Source organism: Ixodes scapularis, unplaced genomic scaffold, assembly GCF_016920785.2.
Source record: "Ixodes scapularis isolate PalLabHiFi unplaced genomic scaffold, ASM1692078v2 PGA_scaffold10__122_contigs__length_95168666, whole genome shotgun sequence".
Classification (NCBI taxonomy): Eukaryota; Metazoa; Arthropoda; class Arachnida; order Ixodida; family Ixodidae; genus Ixodes; species Ixodes scapularis.
In genome coordinates, this window is record NW_024609836.1 from 13818952 (window position 1) to 13840017 (window position 21066).

A 21066-nucleotide genomic window follows, 5' to 3' on the forward strand; every position below is an offset into this window, starting at 1 on the left:
ATTAGCTGCACGTGAACTAAACGCGACAACAGTTTTCCCGTTCTAATTAGCGGGGAGAATTCAGGCTACGTGACCAGATGTCCCGCGACTTACACGAAAATTCAGTTTTCCCGCTACATCATATCAAATGACCCACGTACTACATAATTCCCTTTCCTCCCTTCCCCCTTCTTTTTCCTCCCTGCCCCTCCTTCACACAGCGAAGAAAACGCGCGTCTCAGTCGACATCGACGCCGCCGTAAAAAAACAAACAAACAAAAAACCAACGCTGTCACGCGGGGTTTCCCGAAGTCGGCGTCTTCTCGTTTGCCAAAAACACAAGTTTTTTTTTGTGTTTTTTACTATTGTTGTTCCCCATTTTGTTTTGCCTACATGATTGCACATGCGCTCGGAGAAAACAGTGTTCAGTGAATGGACATATATACGTTTACACTCCGGTTGTATGCTGCGTGTGTAAGCTTAGCGCGGTGCTACGCCCGCGCGTCCGTGCTTGTGGTGTCTTTTTTTCTTCCACTCCAACCAAACGCATAAAGTGTGGCGTGACGTTACGGTTTAAGTCCGACATTGTGCAAGGATTCCAGAGCTGCGAACATAGGGCAGTATTTCGAAAGGGGTCTTTTTTTTTCAAGACTAATAAATATGCTATTCAAAATATGCATCCCTTTCTCAGGCTATCGTGGTAAAGGCACTGGTAACACAGGATGCATTGGTTGATCGATAACGACAAGCACTTGAGCTTTCCGCCGACGTTCGCCTTCTAGGTAATACGGCAACAAAAATTTATTAATAAAGCCTTTTTTACACAATAGCGGCATCGAACCGATGACGTCTAAAATACGTATGCCGCACCTGTCTTCAGCTTGTTAAAACGCTGTATCTGAAAGGAAAACCCTGCCAATCAGCGCTTACTTAGTTCAAACTTAAGCTGAGACTAGTTGGGAGCTACGTGCTCGCCGGACCCATCAGCCGCCTCCCTCATATCACCTGGCCCGGCTCTCCGCGCGTGGGCATGGCCGGGATGACGTGGCGAAAGAGAGGCATGTGACTGTTCCAACGAGGACGTAGCTTCCCCTGCAGTTTTAGCTTAGGGGTGAACGGAGCATAGAGACAATCTCTCTTTGTGGCAATCCCGTCCTCTTCTTTTGATTTCTATCTGTAAACTTTTACTATATATTCGGACCGAATAGGGCCTGGTCCGGAAAGCTTTTTAGGAAAAAGAAGCGGTAAGGCTTCATACTTAAGACAGCAACCAATACTTCTCCGTGAGTACCTTCGACACGATTATTGAATGCTTTCGAAGGCTTCTCGTTCGAAGCCGTCGTATGATGATGTTGGTGAGCGACAAAAATGCCGGTGGATAGAATCAGAGTTAGCAAGTCTTCTTCATACGACTATTCAAACTAGCGTTCCGTTAAGCCAATTAGAACCACGAGGTGGGCTGTTGTCGGATAAAGATATTCATGACAAAGATGAAACTAATGTTTCAACTCGAAATTATATTTGGGCATATTCACCAGATTGAAGCAGTCCTGAAAATCTTACCCCAGAATCTCCGAGAATCACAGAGGGTTGCGATCCGCCTATTCCAGTAACTGGCGAAGATGACCAGCTTGCATTTCTGGCGCCTGAGTTATCACCTTGGTCGTCTCATTACAAAATACCATTGGATGTTACATCAGCTCTTCTCCGAACGCTCTGTAAAGTACCATCTCTCTCTGGACTGCCAAAAGACGCGAGAACACGGTGCTCATGGCCTCGCACAACCCTCATAAGATTAATTTCCGGTGGTGTGTACGCCATTATGGCTTACGTGATTGCATTTTTTACGCCCTCTCTGTGAATGAGTCCGATCATCTACCTGATCATCTCCAATTCAATTTGATGTGGATGGTGTGACAATGACCTCCAGCTCTACAAGCCAGTTCTGGCCTATTATGTGCAGTATGGCTCACATAACAAATTGTGTTCCTTTTATTGATGCATCCCTAATGGCACTTCGAAACCACACAGCGCAAGCGAATATTTGTCTCAGTTCATTGATGAGGTATCTGAAATAATCAAAGACGGTGTTCCACACGGTGGAAGACAGTATACTTTTTTCTATTAAGGCGTTTGCGTGTGACGCTGCGGCAAGGGCTTTCTTGTTCGGTATTAAAGGCCACAATGGCTACTCGTCCTGCGGAAAATGCCAGGTCAAAGGAGAGTACGTCAATGGACGGCTCAGCCTTCTTGGTGGGGCTCATCGACCGAGAACGGACAAAGCATTCCCGGAGAAGACAGATAAAGAACATAATACTAACGACACGCCTTTGGTGATGCTGCCATTAGAATTGGTAAAGCAGTTTCCCTTTGAGTATATGCACCTGATATGCCTTGAGGTAACCAGAAAACTAATTATTTTGTGGCTAAAGGGGCGTCTTCCTTGCAAAATAACACGGTCTGCGACAAAGCATATTTCTGCCGTGCTTGAAAGTTTTGCGGCCCACATTCCATGTGAATTTGCTCGGAAACCACGAAGCTTAGACGATAATGACAGGTGGAAGGCGACAGAGTTTCGCCCATTCCTGCTTTACACTGGCCCCATCGCTCTTCATAACAAACTAGACAAGAAGTGTTACAGTCACTTCATTCACCTTCACGTGGCTATTCGACTCCTCGTTGGAGTGGAGACTTGTGCGGCACCTAAGTTTCGGAAGTATGCCGGAGCTCTTTTGAGCCACTTTGTGAATATGTTCGGGTATCTTTGAGGCAGAGAGCAGTATTCTTATAACGTGCATGGTCTTCTGCATGTAGAAGGGGGCGTAAAAAATTTTTATAGCCTTGATAACTTGAGTGTATTTCAGTTTGAAAATTATTTCCATCGATTCCCTAGTGAAAAATACACCAGCTCGAGGGCTGGTGTGACTTGATGTTACACCAGAAATCTGGTGTTCTGGCGGGACACCACGTTTTGTTGTAATGCGTTACCAGACCACCTGTTGACTTGCTGTTGCTTTACTCACCAAAAAAGGTACAATGATAAGTTTGACAACAACGCTGCTGCCATAATCACTTTATTCAAGAAAGCAAAAAAGTGAAAGCCGTTTACAACTCCCTGTAATGACGAATTTGAGCGCAGCTCTTGAGGAGGAGGAGGGAAGGGTACTGGGGGGTGGTTCACGTGACCTTGGGGGGTCACGTGACGATGCTGATGACGTCATCAGTGACGTCACTGATGACGTCATCAGTGACGATAACGATGCGGATACCGATGACGTCATCCGTGATAATGGCGATGACGATGCGGATGCCGGTGACATCATCAGTGACGATGCCGACATCGGGGGGGGGGGGTCACGTGACCTCGAGGGAGGGTTTCACGTGACCCTGAGAGAGGTCACGTGACCTCGGGGTGGTCACGTGACCTCGGGGGTCACGTGACCTCGAGGGGGTCACGTGACTTGGGGAGTCACGTGACTCTGGGTGTCACGTGATCTTGGGAGTCACGTGACCTCTAGGGGTCACGTGACCTTGGGATGACCTTGGTGGTCACGTGACCATGCGGTGACCTTGGGGTGACCTTGGTTACGCCGACGCCGCTCAAGCCGGGAACGGGCCCCTAAGAGCTGCGCTCTAAAAAGCACAACAGTAAAGCTTCGGAAGCTTTACTGTTGTAGTGAGTTGGCCGTGATCAACTGGAGTTTGTCCGGAGCCACTGCCCTGCGTCGAAGAACCGGATGCCCTGTTGTTCCGCAATTCTTGGCCTTTCAGCTTCCGGTTGACTCGTGTCTTAGTTACGCTGATCCGTTCCGCGTACCCCTCCGCACTAGAAATTTCCTCTTCTAAGGCATCATATTCCACAGATGGCTCGATTTCCTTGTCCGGCTCTTTCAGGGAAGCCTCCTTAAGTAGAAGAATATCAAATGTTTCTTCGAGCTCACCGATGTCGGTTGGATCCGTGGCCAGCAGACGTCAATCTCGTTGATGAACTTTGTTGTGGCGGCTCGCAGGGTAATCCTCTTTCGCTTCAGGCGGTCGACGCCCTCCACGCTCGTAGTAGGCATTTCGGCCCCAAAAACTGTAACAATTACTAGCTTCTATAGGATTCAGAGCCTACCTCTCAAACCCTGTGAGGCGGAGCTCAGTAAAAGACATCCCACACAGACGGCTGCTCGTGAAGAACTCCCCTTTACTTCTTCTAAAGAACACGCGCGCCCCTCTACACTAAGAGGGCGCCACTAGCTGGACAAATAGCGACCACTACATCTCCCCTTCTTAGAGGCTGCGTTTTCGCTAAATAGTTCTTGCGGCGAAACGCACCCACTTATTGTTCTCAATAACCCCATCAACTGCAACGTTTTCAAACTGTCCGCCGTTACAAGTCTAAACGCCTGGGGCGGGTCACGGCTCGTCCGCTGCGAGTCTGATAGGGACTTGTCGACACAGGCGGCCCTCTTGGGTCACTACTAATGTTCTGCTGAGCCGCTATTGGGCTTGGCGGCACACCGTCAGCTGCGGGTGGTTCAACCGGCGGCCTTGGGGTTGCAAAAGGAACCAGTCCCCTGCGGTTGCGCTGAAGGACCGCTCCGCTGTGGTCAGCTTTCACCAGATAGCTGCGGGGACGCTGTCCTGGGCTGAGCACCGTGGCCGGACACTGTTCCGACTGTACCCACACTCTTTCTCCAGGACGAAGAGGAGGCAGCTCGCGGGCAGCATGCCGCTGGTTGAAGGCCTGAGCTTGTTTCCGTTTATACAACTCATTCCTCCTTGCCACGCGAGCGGGCGATGGTGGCCGCGGAAGACTTTCATCTTGAGTCCTAGGAAGCCGTGTCCTCAACCGACGCCCGAACAGAAGTTGTGCGGGGCTGTCTCCTGAAACACCGGGGGTGTCTCGGTAGCTCAACAGTGCCAAGTATGGATCCTCAGCTTTGGTTAAGAGTTCCTTGATGGTGCGGACAGCTCGCTCCGCTTCGCCGTTAGATTGCGGGAATCTGGGGCTACTTGTTTGGTGCTGGAAGCCGTAATCTTTTGCAAACTTCGCAAAATCCCCCGATGCAAACTACGGGCCGTTATCCGTTCTTACAGATCGCGGGATACCATGCCGAGCGAAGGCTGACTTCATTGCCGCGATCGTAGCTCCACTCGGAGTGCTGCTTAACGTCAAGACTTCCGGGTACCTCGAGTGATAGTCCACAATAACGATGAAGCCCTGCTTCTTCCAATGAAACAGGTCGGCACCAGCGACGTCCCATGGGCGAGTAGGAAAGCTGGACGATATGAACGGTTCTGCCGGCTGCACTCTTGTCTTAGCACATTGCTCACAGCCGCTCACCAGGGAAGTGATCTGTGCATTGATGCCTGGCCACCAGACAGAGTCACGAGCACGAGCCTTGCACTTGACAACTCCTTGCTGACCTTCATGTATGAGCCTCAGTATTGCCTGTCTTAAGTCGGCCGGTATGAGGAGCCTCGGGCCCTTGAGGAGAATTCCTTTGCACAGCGACAGCTCGCCTCGGACAGACCAATACTTGGACAAATTGACGGGCAGCTTGTGCTTCGTCGGCCATCCAACCTCGCAATAGCGTTTGAGTGCACAGCACTCTCCGTCAGACTGTTGCGCAGCTTGGACTTCCTCGGGGAGGAGTGGAAGGTCAACAGACGTGTCTTCCAGTGCTGCAATTGCAAACGTGTCAAGGGAGTCCTTGCCCTTGTCTTCAGACCCCATTCTCTGGGGAGCTCTGGAGAGTGTGTCCGCTGTTGCCAGTAGTTTTCCCGGCACATACAGCATGCGAAATCGGTACTGCATCAGCTTTAAACTAAGGCGTTGGATGCGAGGAGGCAACATGTCTAACTCCATCTTGCCGAAGAGAGATATTAGGGGCATATGGTCGGTCTCCACACTGAGCTGCAAACCACGTACGAACTCGTCAAAACGTCGTACAGCCCACACCGTTGCCAGAGCCTCCTTCTCTGTTTGGCTATAGCGCATCTCTGTCGGGGTCATGGCCCTAGATGCGAAGGCCACCGCCCTCCTTTCCCCCGAAGGTTGGTCTTGAAGCAGTACGGCACCGATACCGAAGGAGCTGGCATCTGCCGAAACTGTTGTGGGGTACACTGGGTTGTACTTGGCGAGACAGCAGTCTGAACTCAAGAGGTTCTTCACCCGTAGGAATGCAGCCGCCTGCTCAGGACCCCAGGCCCATACGTTGCTCTTCGACAAAAGTGCTCGGAGAGGAGCGGTGACTTCGGAGATGTGCGGCACGAAACGCGCAACATGGTTTACCATGCCAAGTAGCCTTTGGACCCCTGCAACATCCTCAGGCCTTTCCATCGCCTGGACAGCCTGAATCTTGCTAGGATCCGGCTTCACACCTTCTGCTGATACGACGACTCCAAGGAAGCTGACTTCGGACACTCCGAACACGCACTTGTCTTTGTTGAGAGTGATGCCAGCCTTCGATAGTCGGGAAAGTACCTGGTTGAGCCGCGCGTCATGTTCTTCGCGCGTCCGTCCAAAGACAAGAATGTCGTCAATCATGTTGACGCACCCGATCTGTCCTTCCAGTATGCGCGCCATCTGCTTCTGAAAGTACTCTGGTGCCGACGTAAGTCCAAAAGGCAGACGACAGAAGCAGAAGCGGCCAAAGGGAGTAATGAAAGTGATGTACTCCTGACTTTCCTTGGCAAGTTTCACCTGGTGAAATCCGGAATTTGCGTCCAACTTGGAGTAAACAGTCGCTTCTCCCAGAAGTCCGAGAACTTGGTCCACCGTAGGGAGCATGTGCCGTTCTCGAAGGACGACCTTGTTGAGCTTCGTGAGGTCCACGCAGAGACGGTGACCACCAGAAGCCTTCGGAACGACGACTATTCCTCCACACCATGGGGTGGGGCCTTCAACCCGACGAATGACGCCCTGCCGCTCGAGCTTCTCCAGTTCCGTCCTCACGACCTCTCGTAAGGGAATGGGTATACGACGAGGTACACTCAAAGAGAAAGGAGTGGCTTTGGATTCTAGCCGGATCGTGTACTCGTCGGGTAACGTACCCAGACCTGTGAAGAGCTCAGTGAAGCCTGGGTTGACGGCAGGCTTGGCTGCAGAATCGAGGAACTTGATGACCTGAAGGTCCTGTATGGCAGAGAAGCCCAGCAAAGGAGTACCGAGAGACTGGATAACATACACCTGCTGCTTGGAAGATCTGCCGTTCCACCACAGCGTCGATGAGAAAGAACCCAGCACTTTAAGCGGGTGGTTGCCCGGTCCATGAATGGCGTTTTCCACCTTTGACAAACGCTTGGGAATCCGAGGGAAATCATCTGGAACAGCCGTCACCTCGGCTCCCGAGTCCACTTTGAAGGACGCTGTATAGTTGTTCACGGTGACGTCAATGTACTTAGCTTTCTCTCCGGCGTCGACTACAGAAAGCTGTAGAGTGCCTACTTTGGCTTGCTTTTTCATGCGGGAGAGACAGACCTCTGCGAAGTGGCCTTGCTTACAGCAAAAGTTACACTTCGATTTGCGTGCGGGACAGTCCTCACGAGGATGAGGTGAACGTCCGCAGAATAAACAAGAACCAGGCCTGCCCGTAGAGACGCGAGACGACTGGTCGTGAGCAGCGTTGGTGGCGTTAGGCTTAGTGCCGCGCCGCTTGAGACGACCTGCGAGCTTGGTCGCGTCAAGACTGACACCTTGACCTCCTGGAGTTTCAGATTGACCCGTGCTTGCCTTGGTTGCCTTTTCTTTGTCAGCGTCTTCGGCTTGGCGCGCTTGTACTCACTCGTCTTTGAGCGTGAGCTTTGGGTTACGTCCAAGACGGTCAGACAGCTGAGAGTCCCGAAGACCGACGACAAAACGATCCCTGACAAGACGTTCCTCGACCTCCGGGGTGCCATAGTTACAGCGCTTTACTAGACGCACCAGCTCCGCGTAGAACGCATCTACGGTTTCCTCCGCTTGTTGGACCCGCCGATGGAAACGCGACGATTCGTATACTTCGTTGACGGGGTGGACGAAGTGCTCGGTGAAACACCGTACCACGGCGTTGTATGGCGCCTCGGCGGACAGCGAAAAGGACTGCAGCAAGCGTCGGGCCTCCGATCCCATGCAGTAGAGTAACAGACGTACCTGAACATCTTGAGGGGCCGAGGAAAGACCCGATGCAAAGGCGTAGTGTTCATACTGCGATAGCCAGGAGGGCCACAGTTCCGCGTTCGAAAAGTCGAAGCTGTCAGGCTGGCGTAAAGCGATGCCCCTCCAGGGTGTGGAATCGGTTGTGCTATCAGAGCTTGCCATATCCCACCACGTCTGACACCATGTAGGATTCAGAGCCTACCTCTCAAACCCTGTGAGGCGGAGCTCAGTAAAAGACATCCGACACCGACGGCTGCTCGTGAAGAACGACACCGACGGCTGCTCGTGACTTCTTCTAAAGAACACGCACGCCCCTCTACAATAAGAGGGCGCCACTAGCTGGACAAATAGCGACCACTACAGCTTCCTTTGTTGCTTTGCTACCAAACCAAGCTCGTCGGAAGTAAGGAAAGCGCACCAACACATATTTTCGGCTTCGACTCACAAAGAGGACTTCTTTATTTTCTCAAACTTAAACAAGAATACCGGCGGAAAGGGAAAGAGAAACCCTCGAAGAGGCGGGCCGGCGAGCGCCCCAAGCTGCTCAAGGCCGCCCGGGAAAGTGCTCGGGACGAGGGGGTCACTTTTTGAGCACAAAGGAGCCCACCGCGGGGTCTCCGGCAACCACCAAGACGGGAGGAAACAAGGCACCCCGTCGGGGGACGGAGAGGCACACAAACTAATAGAAAACACGTCACGGACGCGGGGAAAAGTCAACAAAAACACAACTCTGGTGTCACAACAAACCGCGTGGTGTGCACACCAGGCTGCCTGGTCGGGCCATGAGTCCTTGTGGTGTGACAACAGACTCTCTTGGTGTACCCATCAGGCTTAAGTGCTGGTACACCAGCATTTCTGGTGGGCACACCAGGCGGGTGTGCTCGATACAACAGCATCGCTGCTGGGCACACCAGATATTCTGGTGTCACACCAGGATTCTCTGTTGTCACACCAGGATTGCCTGGAGTATTTTTCAATTGGGTTAAAAGGTTTCTTGCATCAAGGCAGCCGTTCCCTGAAGCAGTTATCCAAAAGGCTGCAGGAGAATAAAGTAAACCGCACAATGAAAACGTCCTCCTCCACTTGCATAGAACGCGGGGACTACGTTCTTAAAAGTGAACACACTGAAGGACCCGTAGTCTGGCCATCACGGGCACAATTCAGAAAAGCGGAGTTTCCGAATTTCATTTTGAGCACTCAAAAAGGAAACAATGTTTGCATGGTCTCGGAGAATATTATCATGATTCATAACATCATAATTGATGGCAATGACATGATTGTTGGAAAGGAGTTTGCTACCAGGGAAGATTTGTTTGGCACACCGTGCCGGTCGTCGAAGTTGAACGTACGCGTTGTTTCTACTCTCGCCGTCCTGGCACACTGGCCACTCGATAAAGTGACTTGCAAGTTCGAGATGCTTCCGCACAGAAAACCGTCGTTTGTTGTTTCGCCTATTATTCACTCTAAGGAATTTTCGAGTAACTGTCAACTTGTAACTAAGTGGGATCGCCCCTCATTTTAAGGCTTTGCATGCTGTCTCGCGAGCGTCACAAGCATCCGAGGAATCAGAGGAGGAGACGAGAGGGGCCGTGAGAACGCCTAGCTCTAATTAGAAGGATTAATGGAGACCTAGAGCTGCCTTTGTTTCATTCGTTGAACGTGGTAGAACGGGGGAAGCCGGCGTCAGGTGTTTGACTCCCGAATGCAATCGACGAGTGCAGGGAAGAGAAAGGCGGCAAAGTCTACCCGCTAATCCAAGGGTCTCACACTCACTCGAGGGGGGAGCAAGTTATCATACTCCCAAATAATAGAGGGCCAACGTAGGCCGGGGAAGGAGGGAGGAATGAAAGGGCATTTAATTTGGAACAAAAATGAGAAAAGCATTAAGTTGCAAAGCAGCCGAGTTTATCAGCGCAACATGTTTTGAAGAACGAACCTCGTACTTTCTGATTTTTGTACACTCGCCTTTTCACCAGCGACATCTGTAACTTTTATTTTTTATACTACAAAGTTAGACACATGCCTTATGTGATGATAAAATAAAAACGTATTATTTCTGTTATCTAGCATTCTAAAACCAAGCCCCGCCAATGTATTGAACTTTTCCGAAAGATCAAGATAGTAAGCACATTATCGTTTCCCTGTCGCTAAGTTCAACATGTTCCGAATAGGATATTTATTTATACCATAATTTTCTTTTATTTCTTAATAAAATTTCTTATAAGAATATTAAACAAATATTCTTCAATTTTAGTGCTACTACAGTTGAAACAATCCGCGTTCAAAAATAAAGCGGGGTAGTGTCAGATATAACAGCAAGTTTTCAGAAAACTGAGTTTTCGGCAGTAATGAATGAACGGCATGATTCCATTTTTTATGGTTCACGCATCTTACCTTCGATTAACGGGAACAGAGGGCCTAGCAGCCACGGGATATTCGCGGGTCGTGTTTGAGACACCTGGACTAATCCTTCCAACCAGCTGCTTGGCGTTCAGACGTCTCCTCCTCTCCCTCAGATTTCGGCGCATAGTCACCTTGCGTAAAGCCTCCACTTCTTTACTTATTGCAACGCCACACATTGCAACTACAGTCGGACTATAATAGTCACATTTTGATATAAAACCACTATTCCCCTTTTATTTCTTTGTCGCTTACAGTAAAACATTTTAGATTATCTTTGCTTTATTTACAAACGCCATAAATCATTCGGCCTGAACAGACCGCACGAAAGAAAAAAAATATGTTCTTAGCTGATCCCACGCCCTTGACTACCCATTGGATCCGGTGTTACGCTTCTGGGCAGCACACAATCTTGGCAGCAGCACGAAGAAGAGCTTTGAGCAGCTAGGCACAGCCGCTATTACCGGTTCAATCATCACAGTACGCGCTGCTGATGCAGCAGGCTGACGGCGACGCCCCGGCTAGCGTCGAAAAGTGAGACCAACAAAACAACAACATAACACCAGTTCCAATCTCTTTGCCCATTTTTCTTTGATTTCCCTGACCTTGCTGGAAACACCCCAAAATCGGTAGAGCGGATCTGCGTCACTTCTGCCAGTCGGACGCGCACTTCATGTTTGGGACACTCACCGTAACCCACACACACACCAGTCGTCATTCTACCGTACACCAGTTCCGCTCTTGCGGTTGCTTCCAAGGTTTATTGAGTTCATTCAAGGTAAGAACATTTTCCGTCAGTCAAATTAATTTTACCTCTCAGAATTCGTGGTGAATCAATCTTTACGATATCAGTTGTGCTATAATCTAGTCTACCGCGCTGCTATGCTATCTCGCTCGTAATTAGTACCAAGCACGAGTAAAAAACGCTACACTGGGCGGAAATGGCGCGATAAAATCTACTCTCCGCGATTTTTATGCACACCGTTACTTTTATAGAAAGCAAGCCGTGCTCGAGACTTCAGTTGTGCGCCGTTGTATTGACACGTGCAGTATTTTATAATAATTGCTTTATTTTCAAAACGTTAATCATTAAACGCCTTGAGTTTTTTTTTTAATGTGAATGCATACAATAAATAACATAATAAAGGTTTTGAACGCTCGGTGAAATCCTTTGACCCCAGAATATTTTATTCTCTCTGATTCAAATCTTCTTGGCGATGGTTCGTTTTTCATTTTCGACGAAGTTTTGTTGAAGGACGTGAATACACGACGTCACTGGCTTGAACGATAAACCTAATGCTGACGGGCACAACGTCTTTGCAGCAAGATTTTGTGCCCGTCAGCATATATTTTCTAGGTAAACCGGTTTCTGGATACCCATATTTACACGCAACTTTTATAACTTTGTCTTAGGATGTACTCCGTTGTCGACTTCGTGAAACCCCGGACAAAAAACGGAATCAAGATCATCGACGTGGTGCCTAACACGTGTATGTTGACGGGAAGTGCTTCTGGCCTCCGGAAACCAACGAAAGGCTGGTTCAGGCGGCAGCAATGTCCCGTGCGGTACCGGACCCAACTACGTGGAGCAGCCAAGATTTTTTTTTTTGATTTTGTACAAGAGAAGTAAGTCCGGGTTAATTGTTTTTGGGAACATCGGAAGATGTTCCCAGAAAAAGGGGAGAAGGGAGCATTACGAAACAACCTATAAAGTTTCCATTTTTCTTTCTCAGGCGATTACGCGACAGTTCCCACATGTGTCAAGGCAGCCCGAACAGCGGAGCTGACGTCAGAGAGCGGGAGGGGGGGGGGGGGGGGGGAGGGCAGCTCACTGCCCTCTACGACTGCCACCAACAACGTGCTGCAACAGCTCGAGAATCTGCCACTATTCCCCGAATATAACAGTTTTTGTTTCCATATTTCAGGCGAGACGTCCGTCATGTACTTGGTGATGGCGACCAACCTGGTTGCAGCCATAATACCAGCCCCCCGCAAGGTTTGCCTATTGCGTGTTCAGATAAATTACAAAATAACCAACAAGATTAAACTAACCAAGCCAGAAAGCACTTGCGACGTCAATCCTTCCGAAAATTAGCTGCGCCTATTCTTATTTTATCCAAAAAAGAGCCACGATGGACTAACAATAACGGCGTTTAAACTTTTAAAGATAGTCTTCGAACTTTAGAGATTTCTAAGTTAAGTTTCTAAACTTAACTTAAATCTTCGAAATTTAACTTAAAATTATAATTAAGTTTCTAAAGGTGTAACTTAGTATTATAACAACCCAGCCCGCTAGAATATTTAACTTCTAAAGTTAGTACTGGCTCTTGTCGACGCAATCCCACCTGTCCCTTATGAAACGTTTCTCCCTTAGTGTTTCCTTTCCAACGTGCGTGACTAGCTTTTTTTTTAAATTATTACGAACTTACTAAAAGCACGCTATTGTTCAAGTGAAAAGTTCTCTCGAACACAAAATCATGAAATCGGCGATTGATGAAACAGGCCGACTTGGTCTTCAAACTCGGTGTAAGTTTTCTTTCTTTTTTTCACACCTGTATTCCAGATATCCTCCAAGTGATCCTGCATGAAGTGCTGAAGTTGAAGACGGGAGTTTCACAACTAAAGGCGAGCGTCGAAGTTCTCAAGGAATCGGAGCGCAAGGCGCCTGCACAGAGCGCCGGGGAACCACCTGCGGAAAGGTCTGCATTGCCAATTCACAACCAAGAGGAGGTGCATGTTCTCGAGACCCGTCTTTTAGAAAGTTGCCACCGCCAAACCCTTGTAAGTCAATTTGGTGAGTAAATTTTCATTGACAGAACGTTTCGTGGGAGTATCTGTAAAATGTGCGAAACAGGTTGATAATGTGTTTTAAGTGATACAGTTCTATAATTTCTTTGATGATGCTTTTTTATGTGTTTTTTCAGCTAGATTGGCTTTCTACGTTTGGTGGTGACACGGAGCACGCGAACGCCATTCGCGCTTTCCAAGCTACCCTAAATGACCAGCTTGCAGCTCAGTACAGCTGGTTTGGCGTGAAAGGCAAGCTGTACTTCTGCAAGCTGAAACTTGCGAGCGTTTTATATGGTGAGTAGAATGTTTGCCCATTTAATTTGATAATAGTTTGACCATTTTTTTATATGTTCGTTTCCAAGACGCAGTCAGTTCCAACCAAACCCAGAGAGAGTTTCAGGTGACAGCATAGGGTCGGCTGAAGCACGCACGGAAACGGATTGAGCAGAAGTAGTAGAAATTGAGGAGCCTCTTTTTGCGAGCGTCACATTCTGTTATATATTCTCTTGACTTTGAGCGTCATCTTAAATCTGCATATTGCATCATATTATTTGATTTCAGTCCATTTTCCAGGCTGCATCATCCATGGACGGCGAATGCAGTCCACCCTCTGAAACTGGCCAATAAAATATTGATTCATTGTAAACAGTGACTGTAACCCTTATTTATTCCGAAATAATTATGTTTTGCACCGAGCTTGCGTCTCTAACCCGCGATTGAAATCATTGGTGCATGTGGCTCCTTACTCCTCAAGAGGTAATTTCAAATCGCGATTTTATTTCAAATCGCTACATTATTTTATCAAACAATAGAAATCGTCGTGAAATGCCTTCGCTACTTAAGGATATCGATATGTACGGAAGAAATATAATTGAGGTCTTTCACGTGATGAGACACGGGGCCCGGCTTAAAACAAGCGTGAAGTTTTGCGCTTTCTGCCTTTTATTTGAAAGATGGAAATCTTGGTACGTTTTTAACATGTCGATGTTACGTCGACAGTGAGGAATAAGGCGTACACGTGAAATGTCGGTATGACGTTTCATGACCTTAGCTTTAGGATTGCGGTGCTATTCGTACGTTTTTTGCCGGTCTATATAACGTCGCCTGTGGACTTGACGTACATGTCAGACGTTTTCTAGATCTCGAATAGACGTTCCATATTCAAGCAGGCATTCAAATATCCCGTTCATTTGACGTCCTACGGCTATTTTTCTGTGTGACGTGACTCTTTCACTTAAATGGGACGTTACGTCAACGCTCATATAACATTTTCACTTGCCATCCTGTTCAGTTTAGACGTATGCTCGACGTTTTTTGTTAGTTAAATGGGACGTTATGTCAACGTTGATATAAGGTTATCAATTGACATCCCGTTCAGTTTAGACGTATGCTCGACGTTTTTTATCATTAAATGGGACGTTATGTCAACGTTGATATAACGTTATCAATTGACATCCCGTTCAATTTAGACGTGTGCTCGACGTTTTTCGTTCGTTAAATAGGACGTTATGACAACGTTTATATAAAGTGATCAATTGACATACCGTTTAGTTTAGACGTATGCTCGAAGTTTTTTGGGCGTTAAATGGGACTTTATGTCAGCGTTATATCAACGTGATCACAGACGTGCGCTCGACCTTTTATTTCGCTAAATGGGACGCTAGGTCAACGTTGATATAACGTTATCACTTGCCGTCCTGTTCAGTTTAGACGTATGCTCGACGTTGTTAGGTCGTTAAATGGGACGTTACGTCAACATTGATATAACGTTATCACTTGACTTCCCGTCCAATTCGGACATGCACTCGACGTTTTAAGGTCGTTAAGGGGGAAGTTATGTCGACGTAAAATCCACTCTTTTTTCCAGACATTAGCCTTTTCATGTTACGTCGAAGAGACCTGACTTTCAGATTTTCGACGCTCTTTCGACATGTGGTTTCTGACGTCATCGACGCTTTTTGACGTCTTTCTGAAGTGTCTGTGCTGCCTGGGAACGACGACCCTTCTATAAAAGCTAGGCATTAAGTTGAATCACAGTTCAGTGCACCACCCACAGACAAACAGTGTAAAGAAGTGGCATTTTGTGTTCAAGCGAATGCTACGCGCTGCTTGTCTCGAGCATGCAGAAGACTGGGAGAGCTGTTTGCCTGGAAACATGTTCGCTTTACGAACAGTGACACATGAGGCGACATGGTTCAGTGCCGCGGAACTAGTTTACGGGAGAACGTTGAGATTGCCATTAAGAATGATCAAAGAAGTATGGAAGGGTTCAGAGCATGGACATCATGGTTGTTGAGTACGTGTTCCGCGTTTTTATTAAGCTACAGCAGATGCAGGACATCGCGGCCGAAAACATGAAGACAGCACAAATATCTGCTAACAAATATTATGACTGCCACACCAACCACGGTAATTCCAGGTTGGACAGAAGGTGATGGTCCTAAAACCATCTCAGAAAAACAAGTTAGAAGTTCACTGGGAAGGACCTGCAACATTTAAAGAGAAACTGTTGGACACAAATTATGTATTTTAGAGACAAGGAAAGAAAACTAATATCTATCGTTGCAACTTGTTGAAACCCTGTATGATGAGGGAGAGTATGGCCAACTTCACTCTTGGGGAAGTGGAGGAAATACACTTACAAGAAATTCCGAAGCTTGAAGTACCTTCTCAAGCACTTACTTCAGAGGAAGTAATTGAGGTTTCTGTAAAACTGCCACAACTAGACGTGAGCGAACTTGCAGATCTAAGAAAGGTCTTAGGAGAATTTCAGGATTTGTTCATCAACCGGCCGTGTCGCACTACAGTCGTCACTCATGATATAGAACTAACATCGTATGTGCCGTTTCGTTCAAGACCATACAGAGTCTCACCGCGTCAAAAAGAAATACTCAGAGCTGAGACCCAGACAATACTAGATTTGGGAGCCATTGAGCCCTGCGAAAGTGAATATATGTCACCTATGATCTTAGTAGAGGCACCGGGGAAAGATCCCAGACCGTGCGTTGATTACCGTAGATTGAACCTCATCACAAGAGATCAAACTTATCCGATCCCAAACATCGAAGACCGAATTGAGCGGGTCAGTTCAGCCAAGTACATTTCGACCATAGACTTGGTAAGAGGCTATCGGCAGGTTCCGATGACGGAGAGTGCCAGTAGATATGCGGAATTTATTTCTCCGATTGGAACATTTCGTCCCCTCACGCTGAGCTTTGGACTCAAAAACGCACCGTTTTGTTTTTCAAGGTTAATGGATGTGGCTCTAAGGGGCACGGAAGAGTTTGCTTTGCCTTACGTAGATGATATCGCCATTTTCTCGGAATCATTGGAAGAACATTTGGTTCCCTTGCGTACTGTCTTGGAGCGGATTTGCAATGCCGGTCAAAGGCAAAGAAATGTCAGTTCGGGAGGGCGGAAGTAACCAATTTGGGACACATTGTCGATCAGGGACTTCGCCGGCCCACAGAAATCATGATGTTCGGCGTGAAAGAATTTCCTCAACCCAAGACACAGTCGAATATAAGAACGCTCCTTGGGTTAACAGGACACTATAAAATAATTGTTATAAATTACTCACAAATGACGGGTCCGCTCATGGAGGCACGCAGAAAGACAGAACCAGACATGATTGTTTGGACGGATCAAGTGGAACAGTCATATAGTGGCCTTAAAGAATCACTGACAACTAAACGAGTGTTAAGAGCACCTGATTACACAAAACCCTTCATTGCTCAATGCGATGCCAGCAACCGAGGTATTCGTGTAGGGCTGTGCCAGAAAGATGAGAACGGCAATGAGCACCCAAGTTTATACGTCAGCCGAAAACTGACTTGTCGTGAGGAGGCCTACAGTGCTTCCGACGTGGAATGCGCGTGCTCAGTATGGGCAGCTCAAAAACTTAGTTGTTATTTAGATGGGACTAGCTTTATATTTCAAACAGATCACTGTCCCTTAACTTGGCTTCAGCAGATGTCATCGAAAAGTGGAAGGTTGCTGAGGTGGAGTTTAGCTCTACAGCAATACAACTTTACAGCTGAATACAAAAAAGGTCGGGATACTAAGCATGCGGATGCGTTGAGTCGTATGTAGACTAACACGCTACCACCTTCTATTGGTTAAATGCAAGTAACAACGTGAACCAAGACGAAGCGTCAACTACAAGGGAAATGTATGGGGATCAAACAAAATTTGTTTTATTTGGATCTGAACGCATACATCGAAGCGACTAATCTCTGTCTGGGCTATGAAGATGACTATGCTCTTTTTCACCTAAACTTGTGCAACGGCGGATTCTTCTCAAAGAGAATTGTATCAGTGCGCCAACCTACCAGGGTGCCGGGTGTCCTCACCCGGCACTCCCACTAGGAGGAGTCAGAGTGCATGCTGACAGTTGATTCAGGGAGGGGGTTGCGAGCAGGTTTGTGGCGTGCGTATTCGTAGCAGTCGCTCGAGGAGGAGCAGACGTCTGTGCTATCGATTCAGAACTGCACAGGCCGGCATGTCTGTACAGCTACAAGGAAATGTAGTCCATAGAAAATATGATTTGCAGCTATCGTCGCGCTTCGTCGCCATCGCTTTCTATCGGGCTAGGTGCGCATGCGCACCGCGTTTGCAACTTCGCTGCCGCACAACATTCGCCCTGTTTATGTTTACATGCCCTTACTTTACGCCCGCGGTTTTGTTGAAAATGTTTATATTATTTGCTTCTTGAACTGGTAGCCTGCGATTTTAGTCCCTCCAGCGTCAAATACAATGCCCGCGAACGGCTCCCTGCTGCACCATCCGATAGGCATGCGAGATGTCCGACAGCATTTCAAAATGACTGGTAAAGTGTCAGATTGCTGTAACATACGGATCACTCAGTAGATTCTCAAAATAGTGTTAATTGTGTTTTCTGCAGCTGACGTCGACTGCATCAAAGCCGTGAATGGGAAGTGGGGAGAACCGTGGTCTAATATGAGCAGTGATACAAATAGGTAGTCATCAAGAAAACTGCAAGTATATTTACAAGGTTTATTGTTTGTAACAAAGAGTATGTCACATTCACAGTACCTTTGGTTCATGTTCTGTGTTCATTGCAGGCCACTGTCCACAGCTCTTCTAGCCCCTGCTTTTCTGCTAACATGACTGGCATGGAGCATTCTACGTCGAAGAATTGTATAATCAAATGGTGGAGATATACATCACTGGATATTCTCTCTCTCTCCCCCCAAGGTAAAAAACCCTAAAACGAAGAATTTCGGTATTGTACTATACTGCCCAAATCACACTTTTCTGTTACAATTAATGCTCGCATTGTTTGTTCCCAGTTCTCTTACCTTCGAGAAAACAGATGCAGCTTTACTACATCTGGGCACTATAACTGACCGCCCCACATACACTTATTCTAGTACGGAACTATGTCACTTCATTGCAGGTCTAATACTTTGAATCACGACAAAAATGTTTCCAGGACAGCACCAGCACGCGTTTGTGTCTAGCGAATGTACTTGTGGCAGCTGTTGTTTGCAGTGCCACAGCCCTGCATCTTTGTGACACAGAGAAGCTTCTTAAGTTCGTAGTTTGTACATCCCTAGGATGGACACAGGACAAACACTAAAAGGCTCTTTCGTGCTTTTTCTGTGTCCTAGGTTTATTAAGAGGTGTAAGCCCATGAGCAAAAAACTGGTAACACAACCAAATTGTATGGACCTGCACTGTTCAAATAGACCTCGGGTACTTCCTGTGGACTATGCATTCAACGAACTGCATTTCTGCCATGTTTAGGGCCAGGAGTGCACTAAAATTGAATTCTGCTGTGTAAGTGAATTTCGTAATTTTTGTTGTGCCTTTTTATGCTGTTATATTGTGTACGACAAGTGTTTATGATGGGGAAGGGGGGGGGGGGCGGCACCTCGTGAGCCAATACTGTTTGTCTTTTGTGTCGGCTCCTATGCAACAACTGTTTGTGTGTTATTGCCTAAATAACGATTCAATCTATTGAATCTAAAAGGAACCATCAGATGAGCGGAGACCAGGTGGTGTAAGCTAAACACATGCTAAAACCCGCAATACGAGTCTAGGAGACGAGAAGTGAATGAACGACGACACAGAACTCTTGAACATGACTCTGAGTTTAATATTTTTGTGCAACATAACGAAGCCGACTAGTCGTGTTGCTGCAACAGTTCTTGGAGGTGCAGGCTTTCAATCAAGATGACGGGAGTCAGTCTACACAGGCAGGCCGCCTTGGCCTCGGAAAAGGCTTCCCGTAGGCTTCGAAAGCCGCCTCGTCGTGTTCCTGCAGCAGTTCTCGGAGAGGCAGGGTTGCACACCAGATGTCGGCAGTCAGCCCACACAGGCAGGACATCTTGTACGCAGAGAAGGTTTCACGTGGGCCTCCGAAGCCGCCTCGTTATGTTCCTGCAGCAGTTTTCGAAGAGGCAGGGTTGCATACTAGATGTCGTGAGTTAGCCCAAGCAGGGCAGGCCACCTTGTACGCAGAGAAGGTTTCACGTGGGCCTCCAACATTTCCCAAAAAGGACCATGGAAGAAACGCTTTGCCGCACTGCACATATATTAAGTGGCTCCAGACCTTGAATTTGTGGCTGGCCTGACCCTAAGACAACTTTGTCGCAGCTTTCGTCTTCATGGGAGTCGTCGCTGTCATCACAGTCATTGATTTCGATGATTACTGTTGCAATCTCTCTGTCTGACAGGCTGTCATTCTCCCAGAACTGCCTTTTCGTCTTCTTAACATGCTGTACAGCAGCGAATCAATTGTGTTTTGTGACATTCATGACTGCCTGTTCGAGAAGAACCTTCACATATTTTAGTTTGAAAGACGAGTTGCTTCGTGCGACCTCATTCTTTACTTGCCCCAAGATAAGCTCGATGGGATTTAGCGCACAATGATAAGGGGACAACCTAAGATCTGTGCACGCAAGAGTTTCAGCACGTGTGTCCACTCGGTAGCTGAGGAACTTGTATCTCACTTGGGAGACTAGAAAAATTAGTTCCACGTTAAGCATTTCTTTGTCCCAGTCAATTCTCTTTTAGCTTAGCCATTTTTGGATGACAATCTTGGTTGAAGATTTCTGGGGACACACTACACTCGCCTTGAGTGGTAGGAAGTGTTATTCATTACAATAACGCTTCCTGGCTCTACCTTGGCCAGGAACAAGTCAAACCAACGTTGAAATCTCTTGCCATTCATCTCGTCGTGGTAATCGCCAGACTTTACTCCATGAAAAATGTTAAGGCATTCCTCCACAAAGCCTTCGTCACCCACAACGTGAGTCACAATCAGTCTGCTGCCCTTGCCAGATGGATTTGAGAGACCGGTACTGATACCACGATTTCCTGCGTCTCTGGCAAAACGCGCCGTCGTGTGGACCCAGATCTTGTGGACGGTGTGTCCGGCATTGACCCACATTTCGTCGAGGTAAAAGATCACCTTACCCTCTGCCCGAAACTTCAGGATCGAGCGGCGGTACTTCGTAGGCCACATGAGGATGTCGTCCTTCTCAATGAGAAGAGAGTTGCGATACCTCTTCTGCAGCTCGAACCCAATGTCAAGCAAAAAACGGTACGCAGCGGATGGACTCAGTTCCTCGGCGACCTCATTGTCCTTCAGCGCTTCAATTAAGGCTTCGCGTACCTTCGTGACGGTCGGTGTTCGTTCCTTCAAAAGAAACCGTGCACGCAGGATCGCAACGCAGACAGTACAAAAAAGAGTCGTACTGGACTAGGCGACGACGGGTGCCAACCGACTTCGGGCTCTTATC